We start from the raw sequence: 20,508 nt of genomic DNA on the forward strand, positions 1-20,508 counted from the left end.
CTTACAAGGTCTGTTAGCAAAGTACATGAATTATGCCACCGAGGCTCAGAAAGTTTCAGCAGATAGAGCAACCCGTCGGCGCAACAAGCCAATCCAAAGAGCCTGAGGAAGCCAGAACCTGGCGAAACGCGTTGCTCTATCTGCTGAAACTATCTGTTTAAAGATTTCTTCCCCATACTGAATAGTAAGATGTCTGTTTTCCCCTGTCCAGTTATTTTCCTGTTTCCGGTTTAAAAAAAAACTAAAGTTTATTTTTATTTATTAATTTTATTTATAAAAATGTTTTACCAGGAAGTAATACGTTGAGAATTACCTCTCGTTTTCAAGTATGTCCTGGGCATAGAGCTAAAACAAATAATACATGGTTACAAATACAGTTACATAAATGAATAGGGTACACATTACAGTATATACAAGACATTGCATGCACCGTTAAAGAAAATATATATTATAGGCGTATGTAACAGTTGCAGACCAGATTAAAATGTGAGAGTGTATTTTATTCCTAAAAAATGAGTCCAAAATAAATAGATGTAGAGAGCCTCGTTTGTGAATAGGCAGAATTGGTCAGTGCAGCCGTACCTAGTAATCTCACCTCGCTTCTGGCTCTGATACCTGCATGTGATAGCGGCCTCTCTCTGAGCCAGGCCTGCTGTGTATCCGCCAGGAACATCTCCCCAGATCCCTGTTTAGTCTCATGACGTGCAGTATCCTTATCTTCCTCTTCTGTAAAACAAAGGCATGTTTAATGATGATCCCTTGTTAATGTTTATGGAGGTAAAGTGCAAACGCAGAGCTTTTATATGGCTTTCCAGCACTAATGGAATGCTGTGTTTTTTAATTCACTGCGAGCTTAACCTCTTTATTGCCAGAGTGACCAGCATGCATTGCTAAGCACTAGAGTACAAAGTCACCCCGTGCTGGAAGGGATTTCCAGTGAGTCCCACTGATTTGAATTCAGTCTTACTGATTTTTAGCATCTCATAGACCTCAATGAAGTCACATTGATAGTAATCAGCACATTAAAATGCTGTATATTGGCCCAGAACATCAGAACCCCCAAATCTTAATGATATTGGTTGGGGGGGGAAGGGGGGGAGAGGAGAGAGCCATGTCCTGCAGAATATTGGAGTCCGGCTCATGTTCAGGCCCCTTCCTCTGCCAGTCTCACCCTTGCGTGCTCCTTGCGAGTCCACTGTGCCGCTGAGCGTGCGGTGCTTGGCGAGGTTGCTTCTGGCTATTTCAATTTTTATGTCCCTGCTCACGCAGAGCGCGAGCGCTCGTGCGCAGGCACAGACGCTCACCCACGCTTGGCGCTTGCGTAAACAAAAAAATCTGACTTTGAACCGCGCTCAGCTTGCCGGCAACGCCCCCCCCCCCCCCCCGCGCGCGCTTGCGAAATAGCGCGGACACCCGTCGCTCATGCTTGGAGAGTTGGTGACGTCACCGCTCTCCAGAGGGAATTTCAGGTTGTAGCAGGCGCTGCCAATTAACTCTAGGTCAACAATCTGATAACGATGCAGGTCGGTCTTTCACTATTATACCGAAGCTACAGAGACCAGCAAACATGGACATAAAATCAGGACGGGCTCATCCTTATAACACTTCACTTACAGCTACTTGGCAGATGTACATTGCAGTGCAATTTTAGATGGTGTTTCTGCTAATGTGAGTATCCAGTTTTGGGCTCTGCCTTGATTCCAACGTGTAGCTTTATTGCACTGTAGGTTGTGATAGATTTTAGCAAGCAGACCACCATTAGGGTTGTTCATAGACGAAATTATAGTGTACGGAGATGTTGAAACCACTTAGGTGTCTGCTTCAAGAGTACTGAAGAACACGTAGGGTATAATTTACTAAATATACTCATCCATACCACACCTCCCTGCACTAAGTAAATATGCCTCGCTCAAGTGACCTGTCTGTAAGGTGTCTATAGAATAGCACCTCTTAGGAATATGGGCCCTACTCAGGAAATCTGGATTTATGGGAGAGCACGACTAGACTATTCCTTCTTCCATCACCCCTGACATACTAATATTGGATTTTTTAACCTTGTATAATGTTGTGTATACTGGCGATGTAATATAAAAATAAGCAAAGGAAGAAAATTAATTCGGCAGTCCCCCTGCTGGGGTTCCACCCAGAAGCCAAGTTTTCAGAGAGCCGATGTGCCAAAAACAACCCAATTTGCTATTTCATGCTGAATAAGCCTTAGCAAAAGCTCATTTAAGGATTGCATGCATGTGTTTGCCTTATTTAAATGGCTTATTGCTGGTCATTCTTAAGTATGGGCCAATTTGGAATCTGATCTGGATTTTTTTTCCCCCTCCACATCCCCTGTTTGAAAGCCGGTGTGATTCTGGCTCTGATTGGGCTGAAAGGATTTCTTTAATCAGACCAAAACCACATTGGTTTACATTCCAACTGCTCTTAGTAAACAAAGGGTAACAGAAACACAGAGAAAGCTATGGCCCATAGGGACATTCCCTGCACATGTACTGTGACAGGGCTGGTGTTAGGACATAGAGAAACAAAGCCAGCCGCAGCACCCCCCAAAGGCTTCCGCGGTGGTCCCGAAAAGTGCTGGCCAGAGAGGAATGAAAAGTAGTATGTTGGATTGCAACAGATCTCAAAGCAGTTAAACTAAATGTACCGATAACGGGTACTTACCATGTTATGCACCTATGAAAAACCTTCTGCAGCTATTGTACTTGTTTACACCCATGTGTGGAAGCATAGGAAACCGTCTCCTTTGGCCATTGGTTGAAACCTGGAGCTTTTGGCTAATTAGAGCAGCTGAGGCTTTGATGTATTGATCTTTAGCAGTGCAGAGTAAATAAGTACTGCAGTATTAGGTGGTACCTTTTTTAATTTGGACTAACAATTGATATTATAAGACACGCTTTTGAGTTCTCTGAAAAGATAAGGTTGTGATCTTACCGCACCCCGTAAATCTTTAATTGCAATTTAAATGTTCTTTTATGTGTGTGACGAGTCGGCATTAAAAGGTGGACGGGATCTCTCTTCTGTCACGTAATCAGAGTAGAAGGAGAAAGCCTTCTGTTGCTGCACTGTTCTTAGGAAGTCTTTTAACAAGACATTGTTGAATAACAAGACATTGTTGAATTATTTGCAGATTAGTAATACGCAACGTTTCGGGAATCGCCCTTCCGCAGGTAAATATTGCACCTGAGGAAGGGTGATTCCCAAAATGTTGTGTGTTACATAGTTACACAGTAGATGAGGTTGAAAAAAGACATACGTCCATCAAGTTCAACCTATGCTAAATTTACACGACCGACACTTTATCCTATATTCGTACATACAGTATAGTGATCCAGAGGAAGGCAAACGAAAATCCCCAGTTAAATATCGTCTAATCATCTCATAAAATGAACAAATAAATTCCTTCCTGACTCCAAAATCAGATTACTCCCTGGATCAACATCCTTCCCATGTTTACGTATTTGGTATATCCCTGTATTCCTTTCCTTTCTACAAAGGTGCCCAACCTTTTTTTTTTTTTAACGTATCTATATAACATTTGAATATATTACTAATCTGCAAATAAAACTACAAATTATTCAGCAATGTCTTGTAAAGAGAACCCCCCTAAGAACAGTGCGGCAACCGCACACTTTCTCCGTCTAAAGCCAGCGATACTGATTTACAGAGATTCCCGGAGTTTAACACAGATGTAAAAAGAGAAACAAGATAGCCATCTAAGGCAGATGATATAGGAAGTGAATGGCAGAGAGAACGGTAAACAAACAGACAGGGCGATAAATAGATGAAAGGGACAGCGAGAAATAGGGCCGCCCATCCATAATGAGACCCCGTTGAAGACTATGAGGCGGCTGATGGTAAAACTGACTCCAAATCAGTAAGACTCACAGGAAATCAGTGAAGGTTGAAATATCTAAACATGGGCCATGGTGGCGTTTCCCTTACAGAATGACAATCGGGTGCAGTCCCATGCAGCTGGCCAAAAAAAAACAACCTGTTAACAATCTTATTGGCTTCCACAAACTAATCTAACTGTGCTAAGATCAAAGATTTGGCTGCTTTTGTTTCTTTGACGATCAATTACAAACTGCATTTCTTAATGGGTCTCTCTCTATATAGGAGAGTGTTTGTCATCGCAGTGACCAGACTTTCTCTGGTGTTCTAGTAGCTGCAGTATTGTGTATGTCAAGTCACGCGGTTTGACAAGGCAGTTGTGGGAAAAAATGTCTCATCTCGCCATATTTTTTGCTTCTAAAATATCACGTTCCAAGCAAATAAACACACAGTACAAATCACGCGGTGTTTACGTAGGTTTTTTTTTTAATTTTAAACAGAACTAACATAACATACATGGGGAGATCACTTATCCCAGTCACATTAAACAAAAAGAACTGGGCATTTCACAATTAAGGGGGGTGAGGGGCTCTTTTTGATATGTGTGTGTGTGTGTATATGTATGTATGTATGTATATATATATGTATATATATACATATATACATATATACACAGTTAGGTCCGGAAATAATTGGACACTGATACAGGTTTTGTTATTTCGGCTGTTTACCAAAATTAATTCATGTTACAGTTAAATAATGAATATGTGCTTAAGTGCAGTCTATCGGCTTTAATTTGAGGGTATTCACATCCAAATTGGAGGAAGGGTTTAGGAATTACATCTCTTTAATATGTAGCCCCCTCTTTTTCAAGGGACCAAAAGTAATTGGACAATTGACTCAAAAGCTGTTTCATGGACAGGTGTGGGCTATTCCTTCGTTATTTCATCATCAATTAAGCAGGTAAAAGGTCTGGAGTTGATTCCAGGTGTGGCATTGGCATTTGGAAGCTGTTGCTGTTAACCCACAACATGCGGTCAAAGGAGCTCTCAATGCAAGTGAAACAGGGCATCCTTAGTCTTAAAAAAAAAAATCCATCAGAGAGATAGCAGGAACATTGGGAGTGGCCAAATCAACAGTTTGGTACATTCTGAGAAGAAAAGAACACACTGGTGAGCTCTGCAACAGAAAAAGGCCTAGACGTCCACGAAAGACAACAGTGGTAGATGATCGTAGGATCCTTTCCATGGTAAAGAAAAATCCCTTCACAACATCCAGCCAAGTGAAGAACACTCTCCAGGAGGTAGGCATATCATTATCCAAGTCTACCATAAAGAGAAGACTTCACGAGAGCAAATACAGAGGGTTCACCACAAGGTGCAAACCATTCATAAGCCTCAAGAATAGAAAGGCCAGATAAGACTTTGCCAAACAATATATAAAAAAAGCCAGCCAAGTTCTGGAACAGCATTCTTTGGACAGATGAAACTAAGATCAACCTGTACCAGAATGATGGGGGAAAAAAACGGCTCATGATCCGAAGCATACCACATCATCTGTAAAACACGGTGGAGGCAGTGTGATGGCATGGGCAGGCATGGCTTCCAATGGCACTGGGTCACTAGTGTTTATTGATGATGTGACAGAAGACAGAAGCAGTCGGATGAATTCTGAAGTGTATAGGGATATATTGTCTGCTCAGATTCAGCCAAATTTAGCGAAGTTGATTGGACAGTGACCCAAAACATACTGCGAAAGCAACCCAGAAGTTTAAGGCAAAGAAGTGGAATATTCTGCAATGGCCGAGTCAATCACCTGATCTCAACACGATCGAGCATGCATTTCACTTGCTGAAGACAAAACTTAAGGCAGAAAAACCCATGAACAAACAACAACTGAAGACAGCTGCAGTAAAGGCCTGGCAAAGCATCACAAAGGAGGAAACCCTGCGTTTGGTGATGTCCATGCGTTCCAGTCTTCAAGCAGTCATTGCTTGCAAAGGATTCTCGACAAAGTATTAAAAATGAACATTTTATTTATGATTGTGTTAATCTGTCCAATTACATTTGAGCCCCTGAAATAAGGGGACAGCGTATGAAAATGGTTGCAATTCCTAAACGTTTCATACGATATTTTTGTTCAAGCCCTTCAATTAAAGCTGAAAGTCTGCACTTCTATTGCATCTTGGTTGTTTCATTTTAAATCCATTGTGGGGCGTACAGAGTCAAAATTATGAAAATTGTGTCAGTGTCCAATTATTTCCGGACCTAACTGTATATGTATGTAACAGTGTTTTCCCCACCCTCCGGGAGATCTGGCCATCTGCCGATGGTAGTGGGGACACAGGACTAGGCTTCTGGGGTTCATACCCTACATAGCTTTAGCAGTGCAGCGCCTCCATCTGCCGTAGGCTCCAGGGAACTGAAGATGATCCCACAGTAGAACCGATTACCTCTCCCCCAGTAAGATCCCACACCAGGCCGGAGGTATAATAACAGGAACAGTTTGTTGTCTCACTCTGTGCAGCACAGTACACAGCAGGGTTCTGCCCAATGCAGCAACTGTCAGCTACTCCCTGAAGGATTGTCCCTGGACCTTCACTACAGGCCAAGGGAACCCGCAGCAGTCCCAGCTCTTCCCTGCCCCTCTAGCAGCGACATAGGTATGGTTCACACTCACTCTCCCCCGGAAGCAAGAGGACAAGAGAAGGCCCAATATTCAGGCTCTTGGCTGTGTGACTTGCCTCTCTCAAGGGGGTAGAGACATTACTAAATTTGGGTCGGCACTGTCCTTAAGTACAGCCAGTAGAAGGATACCAGGTCTGTCTCATGATTGGACATGCTCAGGCCTGATGTCACCGCCTCCCACTGTCACTCAAGTGCAGCACCAAGGAGGGGGGAAACCCCATGCTGACTACTGGCAGGCCTGCTCTTACCAGGGCTTTCTGCCAGGAGAGGGGCAGATTAGTAGCCCTTGTCTATCCACTGCTGGTTGCAGCCTCTCTTCTCCACGTTTCTCCAACACATCTTCTGATTTCATCCTCTTACTTTTGGTCGTCGTCTTGATCTTTTAATCTCACTTCGATTACAGTCGAGTACCATCTTTTTCCAACGATGGTAATTTCTTCTTGCGATATATTCGGCCCACTGCCCTTTTAATTTCTTCCCCTTGTGATAATGTCACAGAGTTTTGTTTGGTTTCCCACCCGTTAATTCTTTTTCTTTTTCCTGTCTTTTCGGGTAATACCCAGCATGCATCTAACCATATCTCTTTGCGTTGTCTGAAGCTTCTGAACTATCTTCGCATCTAGGGTCCAAGTTTCACATCCATACGTCAGCACGTATTGCAGAATTCACTGGTCAAACTTTCGGTTCCCTTGAAATATTGTCTTGTTTCTTCCAAATACGCTCCATCCCATCTTCATTCTCCTTTTGATTTCATTCAAAAGGTTTCCATCCATTGTTATTTGCCCGCCAACGTAGACATAGTCTTTAACTTCTTCTAGTTCAATTCCATTGATTTCAATCATTACAGACTTGAGATATTTGTTGAACATCACTTTGGTCTTACTGAGATTCATACAGATATATTCTTACTTGATTTGGAAAGCTCTGCAATTGGTTGCTGGAGGTCTTCTGGACTTGTGGCAAAAATAACAATGTCAGCTGCAAATATATATACCCATATACAGGTACGTATACTTTTCTTTTCGACAGGATGGGAACAGGGGGCACTATTTCCAGCCTCATGAACCCTCTGGGTCCCGGGATACCTACCAGTCAAGGTACCAGTATCACTTCCTGCTTTCTCTCTGGGATGTAAATAGCCATCCAATAGGAAGTGGCAATGCCCCGCGTCACACAGGAGATTTAAGCTGCCGTTTTATTTGGAGGTACCTTTACCACTACGCATCTCTGGAATCAGGAGCTGAAAATAGCACCGTTTAGCATTTGGGACCTACTTGGTTTCCATCTAGTAAGAAAAAAGTTGGAGGGGGAGGTTAAAAAAAGCTAGCAGTTAGGATTGCTGCTTTAAGATTCCCCCTGAACTGAACCCCTCTCCGCTGAACAACTTTTCACCTTCCAATCTCTCGCCTGGAGATCGCTTTTGCTCTGCTATTTTTATTTCCCGGCTCTTTTTTTTTTTATAGGCAAAGTGATGTTGCTTTAACAGCTTGGAAGGTCACTAATTGCACTGAACTGTTCCACTTGTGACTGAAGTGGATGGTGCATAAAGGGGAGAGTGAGATTAAAGGGAACCGTTTTATAGTGTAAACTCGAGTTACAGGGTGGGGAGGGGCAGGGGTTTGGGGATAAGACACCGGGTTGTCAAAAGTACCGCACCCTGTAACCAGTGGTTGAATTAGCCTAAAACATTTTTTAGTACTACAGTGCCGGATCATCTAAAAAGTCTACATTTATTAAACATTGCGGGGAAGCGTTTTTATTTATACTATAGAAAGATTTAAAGATTTTTCATGGAGCAGAAAGAGAGAGAGTATTTCTACATTTTTTATTTTGAAAGAACATGGCTGTCTAAATGTATAAACATGTGAGTAATGGTACTTCTGGTATGTAAAGGAACAAATAGAAGCACTCTGTACGCTCTAATACAGTGGTCCCCAATCTTTTTTAAACTGTGGCCCCCAGAAGCCGTTGTTTTGCCTTTTGGGAACCCTGAGCCCTTGCAGAGGCGTCATTTAGGAAAGGCACAACAGCTTCAAACCAAATGATCATTTCTAACCAATTTCAATTCATATTCATACTGTGCATGCACTGTCTTGTATATAATGTATACCCTGTTCACTTATGTAACTGTATTTGTAACCATGTATCATTTGTCTTAACTCTGTGCCCAGGACATACTTGAAAACGAGAGGAAACTCTCAATGTATTTCTTCCTGGTAAAATATTTTATAAATAAATAAATATTCTCATTTATTCTCATCCTCCATCGATTCCGTTTCAATGTGAAATATCCTGCTGACCTTTGCACTTTTATTACCAGCTAAACTAGCGCCCTGGATTTCAATGTTGTTACTGTGCATGGGGTTGGCAGGCCAAGATGGCAAAGTTACTTATTGTTAAAAAAAACAGCGATTCTTCCACCCCCGCTCCTATTCTCCCCCCCACCAAAAACTGAAATAGCGCCCCTGCTTGACCATTGCGGGTGGCTACACCTGTACTAAAAAATTTGTACTTATGCTGCATTTGAGTCTTACAAGTTAACATAAGTTAAAGGTGCAATTCCTGGTAGCTGATCTAGCAAAAAATTGTCAAGAATTTACCAATCTAATTATCTTCCTTAAACAAATGTAACCATGGTTTAAACAAAGATGCGGCTACTTTTGTTTCTTTGGACGTTAGCCACAATTTATTTTTCTTTGGGGCCACCGAGTGGATAAGTGTTTGTCTATCACGTCACCAGACTGCGGCGGGCACTACACACCGGAGGGTTAACGCGGCGGGGGGTGGAGGCTTTTTCGGAAGCATGGACCACCCCTCAGCGTGATCGCGGCAGACCCCGTCTATACAGCACCGCTGCCTTTTGCTTCTTGGCCTGCAACGCCGGGGACAGCGATTGTGACTACCTCGGTACATATACTTTCTATCTGTGCGCAGAAATATTTGACTAAAACCATTTGTGACACTTAAGGCGCACATTGAGAAACACAAGGTTAGTGCGTTGGCGCAGGCAAGCGCAACAACATTGGAGATTTCCGTGTGTCAATTTGACACCACAAATGCCATTTGCCACACTTCGTGCCTAGGCCCCGTTTTTCTTTAACGGTGTTCGCTCAGACATGTAAACGCTCTGATTTTCTGGCAGTGCCGCTGATTTGGAATCTCTTAGACATCAGTGGCGTCTCACTAATATAAATCACCGCTGTTCCATTAAAATGCCATTTTATTTGTAGGCCGGAACACCCCAAAATATCCTTGGATGTTGACATCTCTGCCAGCCCCTCCTCACGTTGCATTTTGCCTTGGCTAGCTGAAGCCAGCTTGCATATGAATTGACTTCGCTCCTCTGACAGGCCTTAAATCCCTCCCTGTCAAATCCCTGTCATTAAAGCCGAAGCAAAACGGGCAGAAAATTACCACAAATTATATCCATGTCAATTCGACGGCCTATTGTCAAGCCGTATTATTTGCTCAGCCAGCGAAAGTGTCCGCTGGATTGCAAGGCCTCATTATCTGAGCCTCGCTCTCTCCATTAAAGAAATGTTTTCAAATGTGTTGCGATAAAAGGCACTTGTGAGTTATGTCACCGCGTGTGTGTAAATGTGCGTGTGTAAATGTGTGCGTATGCAATTTCTTTTTTTTATACAGATGGCTTACAGGCTCTTAACAAAATCACATCTCCTCATTGCTGTGGAGGGTGGAGAGGTTAGTAAATGCAGCTGCTAGTAATGAATTTAAATTGAAATTACATGGAGATTTCACTCTTAAATGGATAAGATAATAAGAGGGATTTAAACACCGGAGTTTAAGTGGCCCATTTAGCTGTTTGGGATTCTGTTAAAGAGAAGGGAGAGGGGCAGGGAGAGGGGTAGAGGGAGAGGGACAAGGGTAGGGACGGGGAGAGAGATGTAGAGGGATGTGGAGAGGGATAGAGAGGAAGAGATAGACAGAACAGAGCGAGAGGAAGAGAAGGGAATGAAGACTCAGGGCGTTATTCACTAAACTGCGATAGTGCCGATTGAGGAACTATCAAACTTCACATAGAAGTCAATAGAAGTTTACGTGAGTTGGTGTCCTGATCAGAACTATCACCGTTTAATGAGAAACCTCTATAGGGACAGGAAGGAGAAATGGTGATAAGTGGGTGATGGAGGGAATGAGGGAGATAGAGAGATACAAAGACTAAGGGGATAAAGAGAGAGCACAGGGTGTAATTGAATGGGGTAGAGAGGAAGAGGAAGTAGGTAGAGGGGATAAAGAGATACACACATGGGATCCTGAGTACTAAGTGTTACAAATGGCTTTTTTGGGTGCAAAATTGGCACACACTATAATCTCATTTTTAATTGCGATTGTGAGCACCTACCTACTAACCTGAAATGTCTCCATCTGCTCCATCAGCGCACAGAAATAGACTGCGCTTGGCGTACAGATGTGTATGGGGTGTACTAAAAAAAAAAAAAGAGCGTTTCTGCAGGCCCAAAAGTGAGCAAAGCCCGACGCGTCATAAACCCTAAAAAGCATGTAAATAGTGCTAGTGCAGAAGTTGCTATATATCAACCAAAAGTTTATCTGACGTGGCGGATGTTCCATTATATAGGTAATATTAAAAAAAAAAATAATTTAAATAAAAATGAATTGCAGGATTTACTAATACCAGGTATCAATTAAAAAAATAAACATAATTCTGTAACGTAATGTGTCAAAATTCATTCCAAACAAGGAATGATGTGTCAGCTGTGTGAAGCATTCATTAGGCCTGGGACATAGTGCCCAAAACAGTGCGGAGGCGCTTTCCCTGGCCTTACACAGCGCGCCGTCCGTGGGCGTGTCGGGGGCGGGCCAGTGACGTCACGGAGCTGGTTCGTCCTCATTGGGCAAACCGCTCACGTGACCGGCCCTGCGCTCCGGCAAGCAGGAAAATCTCGAGACTCGGTGAGACACGCTTCCGCAAGCGTGCGTAAGCGTGCGCGAGCCCCTGCTAAAGCCGCTCTCATTGCGCCTGCAGGGGCTCAGTGCCGAGCAGAAGCATGGGTCAGCACGGGTCAGCACATAAGCGCTGACCATGTCCGAGGCCTTACATAAGATGCACATTTTGTGTAGGTGTGTACTATTTGTTTAGCACTAAAAGTGTGACGCAGAGTCTCTGAGATAGACAATGGTATGACTAGATCTGCCTCTCTACCCGAGAGAAAGCACACATGCGTGTGTTGCTGAAATTGTAAGCCTGTGCTTTTAGCTCCTTTGGATGCTGTGCCCCAGGCCATATTAAAGCGTATGTAAATATTGTTAGTAGGTATAAAATAGCAGAGTAACTAAAAAAAACTAATAGGGGCTTCCAAGCCCAAATGTATTTGTTTGTATGTCTTTATTTGTATAGCGCTATCCATGTACGGTACATAGCACTTTACAGCAGTAATAAATATGATAGGAGACACCCTCTACAACTCAATATGTCACTTTGTCCTACAATGTAACAATAACACTGCAAAATGCTCCAAGAACTAGATGAAATTACCTTCAAATACTTTCTGGGCAAGCTCCCAGCCTATCGGAACCAGCTCCTCACCCCTACCCCATGCAGCGCTTACAGTATCTCCTGAGATCTGACCCGAAAAGACTGTTCACGGCAACAAAGAATCCGTCCGCTCCTCCTTCTCTTACCGTGCACCTCCCAACTGGAACAATCTACCCGAGACTCTCAGAGCCGCCTCCAGTTACGTTCTTTGAAGACTTCAGCTGTCTCACATTTTAATCTTGTCTGTAACTGTTACATACGTCAATAGCATATATTATCTCTAACTGCCCATGAAATGTCTTTAAATATAATGTATAATCTCTGTTAAATGAATGTAACCATGTATCTGTCATCATAGCTCTGTGCCCAGGACATAATTAAAAACGAGAGGTAAATCTCAATGTGCTACTTCCTAGTAAATAGCAAACAGATGAACCAAGGCCCTTTGGATTTTTCAACAAATTTTAACTTTTTTGTGCCCTAAGTACACACAACGTTTTGGCCTCTCTGTTGACCCTTCTCAAGTGAAGTTGAAAAATCCAAAGGTCCCTGGCTCATCTTTTTGCTATTCATTGGATCCACTGGATGATTCACAGGTCCTCCCTTGGACTTGGAGCACCGGTAACTGTATCAGCTTTTTTCCCACATTTTTTCTGTTGTGCTGAATATATCTTGAATTTTCATTTACTTCCTAGTAAAACATTTTTTTTATAAATAAAAACATAAATAGGAGTAAGTGCTTCATACATAAAAGTAGACAGGAAAAGGAGTATGTATTGAGAAAGTAGAGGTGTGTGGCAGGTTGTGATTAGAGATGTGTGAACATTTTGAAAAAGTCATCAACATTTGCAAATATTTGCCCAAACATTGACAACTAATTTGCCGAGATTCTCAGAGCTCCGGTAAGGGCTATCGGAGATCGATCTAACATTAACATGCGTTGACTTGATTGACAGTAGACACATATTGATCTCCAATAAACCTTAGCAGAGCTTTATGAATTCCCCCCATTATTCCTTTGAAATTCACCAAAATGGCCATTACCCTCTTAAAATTATTTTTACATTTTGCTTACTGCAGAGAATTGCACCAGGTCACAAGAACCTTTAAATATGGCATTGCCGCATCATTTTGGCAAAAGTCACGGAATACGACACAAATTTTGCAGAAACCTGGCAGAAATGTGGTGTCTACGGTGACTTTCTGTGAACGTCAGAGCAAAATAACTATTCCCAGAACTCGTCAAAATTAAAAAATGGCTGAAAAATTGCGCCATCCGAACTGTACGAGATCTGAGCATCTCTAGTTGTGTTACCTTATTATTCACATAGAAACGAAAACTGTAGCTCTCCAAAATAGTGGTCAAGCGGTTAATATTTATTCATCCAACGGTTTGGTTAAACACAACAGGTCTTCTGTGTGAGACCGAAACGTTGGATGAAAAAACAATATTTATTACTTGACCACTATTTATAGATAATCTTTTCACTTCATTTCTATGAGATTTCACCATTGAGATTCTGCATTCGCAAGTATCTTTCATTTTTGGGCGCACGTATTTTCCTGTATATTTTGGACCTTATTATTCACAACATGTATGCAGGCTCTGGAGATCTCACAAGTCTGTTCTTCAGATATATTGAGGCCCAAGTTACCAGACGTTGCAGCTTTCCGTTATACAGTACCACTCATAAAACACAGAGGAGGAAAACAGATCCCAGCTCTATTACAAAAAAAAACATTAAAAAAAGCAATCAAAGCCTTTATTATTTTTTTTTTACATACGATTGAAGCAGGGGGTCTCCAGAGCGGAGCCGCGTTAATTTAAGCTCTGGGGACACCCTGCTTCCCGAGATACAGACTTCCGTAGGTGGTGCTGGTATCTCGGAAAAGTCGAAAGCTTGTGCATCACATGGGCCAATAGGAAATCGAACCTGATGATGTCACGGCTTCCTATTGGCCGGCAGGGAGCCGGAGCTTTGAAACTCCGCCATTACACTGCTAGCCGACTACCTGCACCCCGTATGAGGTCTGTATCTCTGGAAGCAGGGGGTCCCCAGAGCTGAAATTAATGGCGCCCAAAAATTGCATGCTTGGATCGCCTCTTTAACAGCAACTCAAAACCCTCCTTGACAGATCAGTCCAATATACAAAGCCCATGGTTCCATCCATTGTTCTCTCTCTTAGGCTGCGGCCCTGCTGCCTGCATTGCACGCATGTCAGCGAGGCTGGCGGCACGTGCGGCCAAGTCCCCCGGTCTGCAGTGAGCTGCAGGGGGAAAGACAGGGGAGGGGGAGCGTGACGTCACCCGGAAGGTTCGCCCTCATTGGCTGAACCGCCGGGGGGCGGGGGGGGACGTGGCCTAGCGCTCCATCGCCCGTGGCCAGCTCCATTTTCAGGTATCCCTGAAAGACGCGTGGCGCGGCGGCCCCCCCTCGCAGCAGGCCAGCCACATTGAGGGGCGGCTCTTGTCCCTGCAGCGTCCGCCACAGCAGGCGCTGCAGTAGCCAGCGGGGACCTGGCCTTAGAAGCCACCAGCTACTCCAGCCTAATGGCTAAACCAACATCTACGGTGCCCTGGAGGACACAAAACAGTTCTAGTAGAATAGATTTCATTGGCTATCGAGAATCTTGAACTCAAAAGTAATAAATACTTCTTATTCTATCCTAGGCCACTGAGGATTTCAGTTATGTATTAAATACAAATAGGGATTCAGGTTTTCGCCGCTGTCTTTATATTTTTCTAAAAACATGTTTATTTTTTAGGTTCTTTGTTTTCTTTTTTCCTAGTTTGTAACAGTATTAACAATGAAACAAAATGGAACATTTCTGTGAACTTGGTGTATAACAGTGCGTGTGTTTTTTTCCCCTCATACTTACCTTGTTATATCTTTATCTCTTTATCTCAAGAGAGGACCCGTACGTTGATATCCATTTTGATTTTGTATCGGTTTTAGCCGGAAGTGTAAAATGATTGACTGGTAGTGTTTTTTTTCACTCTTTTTCTGTTAAAGACTGGAAACCTAAATTACAAGGTGAGCTTCGATTTAATCACCCCGGATCGTCCATAATAATATAGTACATTATATAGTACATTATATAGTACATTATATAACCAGCATTAAAAAAAAACACCGTCAGAATACACTTATCCTTTTGTTGCATTTCTTCTGCGTAAATGACGTAACTTATGCTAACACAGGCAAAATGCCCACAATGCATCTTGTCACAGTGACACAAGGTGTCATTCACCCTATATGCTGCATCAAATGTGCAGTGTGTGGAGCTTGGTTACACCGCCAGCGATGTATGTAACAAGGCGCACACAACATAGACGCTTAGTGCTATGAGTGAGAGGTAAACGGCACTTTGTTGCTGGTCTCATTCATGGTGTGTTCATTCTAGCACTGAATGGGTTAGCCCTGATACTGTAGATGTTTTATCTATGATTAAAACCAGATTGTTATTACTATAAACAAATCACGGACAGGCAGCGCGCCGCGTTTAATCCTTTCTTCTCTGTTTAGCGAGCATCGTAGCCTGGGGATGTCAGATTTAAAGCAGACTCGCGTCATTAGTCACAAAGGAGCCCGCGTCCAGCCTGTTTAAGGACTGGGACAGATTTAACACTCTTTGGTTATGACTCGCATGTGTTAGTATGGGGACCATGAATGAGATGTAGACTAGCCGCAAACAGGGCAAGAACCGCAGAGCTCCGCTAAAACGCGCTTCATTTGCGTCATCTAAAATAGGGGCACTCAACTCCAATCCTCAAGACCTTCCAACAGGTCAGGGTTTGAGGATATCTCAGCTTCAGCACAGTTAGCTCAATCAGTGGCTCAGTCTTCAACTGAGGAGTTGCGGGGGGGGGGGGTGCATCTCGGCGCCCCGCCGCTTCCATTTGCCACCTCTGGAAGATTTCAGAGGGCCAGTGCTCCATCGCCACCCTCCTCTTTCACCTACTGCGACGTCACATGGTGACGCGTGTGCCAAGACACTCAACGTCACGGCGTCGTGTTGCCATGACAATGTGTCACCACATGACATCGCGGGGTAATTTGGCGCTGCAACGCTGCGGGAGGAGGGCGGCAGCGAGGCAAAAAGGTGAGTGCCTAAGGGCACACCATTAGTAAAACCGTCCCTGCTAACAACTGATATTTTAGGACACGCTTTTGAGAGTTCTCTCTCTTCCTCAGCAGCACTGATTTACAGAGATTTCAGGAATTTAACACAGATGTGAATACCAAGATAACAATATAAGGCAGATAAGGTAGAGAAGGAATGGCAGAGAGAATAGTAAATAAACAGACAGGGCAATAAATGGATGAAAGGGACAGTGAGAAATAGCACCAAGCAACCATCTATCGCTACTGGACGAACACAGCTATTTCTATTTAATTCATCAATTTTAGGAAATGTAAGGAACAAGCATCTTATACTTCATACAATATATAGATATACAGAGGCACTACTGTTGCCTATTTGCTGTTTGAAAAAGGTTTATCTTGGTGCAAGCTAGCCCATCAGTGTTCCTAAATTCCAAGTAGCGGTATATACACTACATCCAAGGTGGGCAACCCTGTCGCTAATCGTCACAAGTGATGAGTTGGCCATGAAAGTGTGGCGAGTTTGAGTTTGCCAGCTCCCACAGTAAAATAAACTTTTTTCCTGACGGCGTGTGCTGGTTCCCGCTTTCTGAATGAATCAATGAAGTGAGGCATCAGCAGGTGATAGTGCTGAGGTGAGGGAAGCAGCAGCAGGTGATAGCGCTGAGGTGAGGGAAGCAGCAGCAGGTGATAGTGCTGAGGTGAGGGCTGCAGCAGCAGGTGATAGCGCTGAGGTGAGTGAGGCAGCAGCAGGTGATAGTGCTGAGGTGAGGGAAGCAGACGAACAGTGTGTGTTGTTTTAAATGTTCGATTGAGCAACCTAATTTCTCAATTTTTACATTGTGTGGCTATTTTCACTTCTCATTCGCCACACCTGTGGCTACATTGAAAAATAGGTTGCCCACTTCTGCACTACATAGTACAATATAAAAAGGACAGAGACACACAAATTGTAGTTGCAAAAAATGCTGAAGTTTACTTATTACTTATTTTCGCAACTAGAAATGGTGTCTCAAACTCTCCATCCTTTTTATATCATACTTCCAGCAGTCACAAGGAGAAAAAAAGGGCTGTTTTTGCTATAAGGATGAAAACATTGTTTAAGGAAACAATGGCAAGATGTGTTTATTATAGCATAGATGTCAAAGTTGGACCCTAAATGCGAAAATAATTTAGAAGCTTCAGACTAGACAGAGATGCATGCTGGGTATTAACTGAAGTGTCAGGAAAAGGAATGAATGACTCGGAACCAAACAAAAATCTATGACATCATCTCAAGAAATAAGAATGGCAGTGAGCTGGACATATCACAAGAAGAAATGACCATCGTTGGACAGAGATGGTACTTGACTAGATTCCAACAGAGATTAAAAGACCAAGACGACAACCAGAAGTAAGATGGGAGGAGGAAATCATTGGAAAACGTGGTGTAGAGGCTGCAACCCCACTTTTGTGTGTATGTATATACTGTGTGTGTGTGATTGTGTGTGTGTACATAGAGGATAATAGACACATGTATAAAACCAAAAATGGCCAGTGCACGCATCAAAAAAACAAATAAAATAAGATAAATATTTCACCCAAACAAGGTCTGATGAATAAGACACAGCACTATAGAAAGATGTTTAAAAAGGCATAGTCCAAAAAAAACAACAAAGTTTGGTTCCGCTCGGAGACCTTCGGGGTGGCGCCTTAGCGGAACCAAACGTATTTTTTTGTATTGGACCACAAAAAAGGCTTTTTAAAAAAAATCTTTCTACAGTGCCGAGTCTTATTCATCGGACCTTGGTTGGGTAAAGTGTGTGTGTGTGTGTGTGTATACACAGACACATTTATTTTATGAACTAATGTGCACATTAGCTTGATTCTGATGGTTTGGCAAGCTATAAAACAAAGCAAAAAATATAGTTACAAATAGAATCTGCCTTAAAGTTTCTTTAGATAAAGGCAGGAAAGAAAAATTGTATTATGTAGAGATCTCTTTAGATTTTTTCATCTGCCCTTAGAAATCCTGCAGTGCGCATATTGTCATTAGCTAGCAGGACCATTGTTTCTACTGAGAGGAAATTACTTTCTATTTTACTTTTCCTAATTTCAAACTAAAGCAGATGTAGCTTCCTCATTGCACCTAATCTGGTAAAGCTCTATGCAATGTATAACTATTTTGTTCCACGATAAATCATGCCAGAGAGAAAGGAAGAGAGAAAGAAGGAAGAGAGGAGAGAAAGAAAGGGAGAGAGAAAGGAAGAGAGAAGAGAGAGAAAGAAGAAAGAGAGAAGAGAGAGAAAGGAAGAGAGAAAGAAGGAAGAGAGGAGAGAAAGAAAGGAAGAGAGAAAGAAGGAAGAGAGGAGAGAAAGAAAGGGAGAGAGAAAGGAAGAGAGAAGAGAGAGAAAGAAGAAAGAGAGAAAAGAGAGAAAGAAGAAAGAGAGAAAAGAGAGAAAGAAGAAAGAGAGAAGAGAGAGAAAGGAAGAGAGAAAGAAGGAAGAGAGGAGAGAAAGAAAGGAAGAGAGAAGAGAGAGAAAGGAAGAGAGAAAGAAGAAAGAGAGAAGAGAGAGAAAGAACAATAATTATGTCTTTCTGCCTGCCTTAATATCTGAATTTACCTGTACAGAACTTTATGGACAATCTTTACGTTGCTCACCACATATCATCAGAACTTTCAGAGCCGGGGCGACCTGGCCGTGCAGCCGCCGGGCCTGAGACAGTTGTCCCAGCTCTCCCCCCCTTCACCCCCTGGTTCCAGAGTTTGTCTGATGAGCGGGTGCGGCCCGTATGGCGACACCTTGTGGGCCACGTGCTTAACAGCCCATGACTACCAGTGGATTTTCTGTACGGATGTTGTAGGGCGGTCACTGCTGTTAAAGGTGTCTGCTAACCAACCACGGCCCAGATTCACAAAGCTCCATTAGATCAGAGCTCATAAAGTGACGTTGCCTAAAACTGGAATGGACATTATGTTCCCCGAGTTACCATTTTATCCTCAAAGCTAATCAAACGCAAAATACAATGTCCAAACTACAGATCAATAACGCTGTGTTATCTTCCAATAATGTGTCGCTAAGTCCAGACCATCAAATAGCGCTTTTGCTCAAGTTAAGAGAGAGGAGAGGGAAATAACACTCTGTTAGATCAGTTATGCCCAACTGTTGTGTTACACCCACCCAAACTCTGAAGAAGCTCTACAGTATTTCAGGGTCCGGATGTGAGTAACACCAAGTTTAGGTACTGTATGACCTAGCTAATGTAAGTTTAAGTGCCCATGTTAACCTTAACAGGCTTTAGTTGGTATTTCGTGCTATGATTAGCCCTCATTTGCCTTTCATTATTCCAGCATCCGTTATAGTTAATGCTTTGCTATATCTACTTCTACTATATATTTGTGAAAGTGTCCTATGTGTCCGGGTCTGTATGTGTCTCCCTGTGTCCCTCCCTGTGTCCCTAGTGGCAATCTCATTGGCTCCCTTGGCCCGCCCCCGCACACCTCTCATTGGCCGGACACACACATACACTCACACAGAGATACACACACACACACACACACACGGAGACACACACAGGCAGGACACTGAGACACACACAAAGATACACACACACTGAGACACACACACACACACACACACACACACACACACACTGAGATACACAGACAGGACACACATATACAGACAGGACACACACACACACACTGAGATACACACAAAGATACACACACACACACACACACAAAGATACACACACACACACACACACACACTGAGATACACAGACAGGACACAGATAGACAGACAGGACACACACACCCCCTCCCCCCCCGTGTCCGTCCCCCCCCCCCATCACGTGCGCCGCCCTGCACCGGCTCCAGACGGAGGGGAAGCGCGGCCCTCCTACCCCAGCCGCTCCCTTACCTCCCCGGCGCTACCTCCCACTCAGGTAAGTCACTGCGCGTCCCGCCTCAGCCTCAGGTAAGGCACACCACTGCCAGTAACTCTCCTATTTCAGGCGCGGGCCTCGCGCCTCAGGCCCACACAGGGCGCTTCCTGCCGCCGCCTGCACACGCCTCACTCAGCCGGACGGCACATCGGGGGAAAGCGGGCGCCGGGGGGGGGGGGGGGGGGAGCGCGAGTCACGTGGAACGGGGGGGGGGGGGGGGGCGAGCCGCAAATCACGGGGAACGGGGGGGGGGGGGGGGGGGGGGCGAGTCACGAACGAGGGGAGCGACCACCCGCCGAACCAGCGGGGGGACGGACGCCCGGAGGAGGGGGGCATGCACATACATAAATTATGACAATACATATGCCCACTGCTCTCCAGCCCCTCCCCCACTCCCCTTTCTCCCTCCCCACTCCCCTTTCTCCCC

At 43.8% G+C, this 20,508-nt stretch overlaps 1 long non-coding RNA gene across 1 annotated transcript; it reads right to left on the minus strand.

Moving 5' to 3' along the window:
• Positions 1–479: 479 nt before the first annotated feature.
• On the minus strand, positions 480–20,232 carry LOC142472400 (uncharacterized). The gene is made up of 3 exons (XR_012789678.1): positions 20,057–20,232; positions 14,926–15,068; positions 480–726 (listed from the first exon to the last, which is right to left on the minus strand). It is a non-coding gene; the product is annotated as an uncharacterized LOC142472400 (long non-coding RNA).
• Positions 20,233–20,508: the final 276 nt, after the last annotated feature.

Source organism: Ascaphus truei, chromosome 21, assembly GCF_040206685.1.
Source record: "Ascaphus truei isolate aAscTru1 chromosome 21, aAscTru1.hap1, whole genome shotgun sequence".
Taxonomy (NCBI): domain Eukaryota; kingdom Metazoa; phylum Chordata; class Amphibia; order Anura; family Ascaphidae; genus Ascaphus; species Ascaphus truei.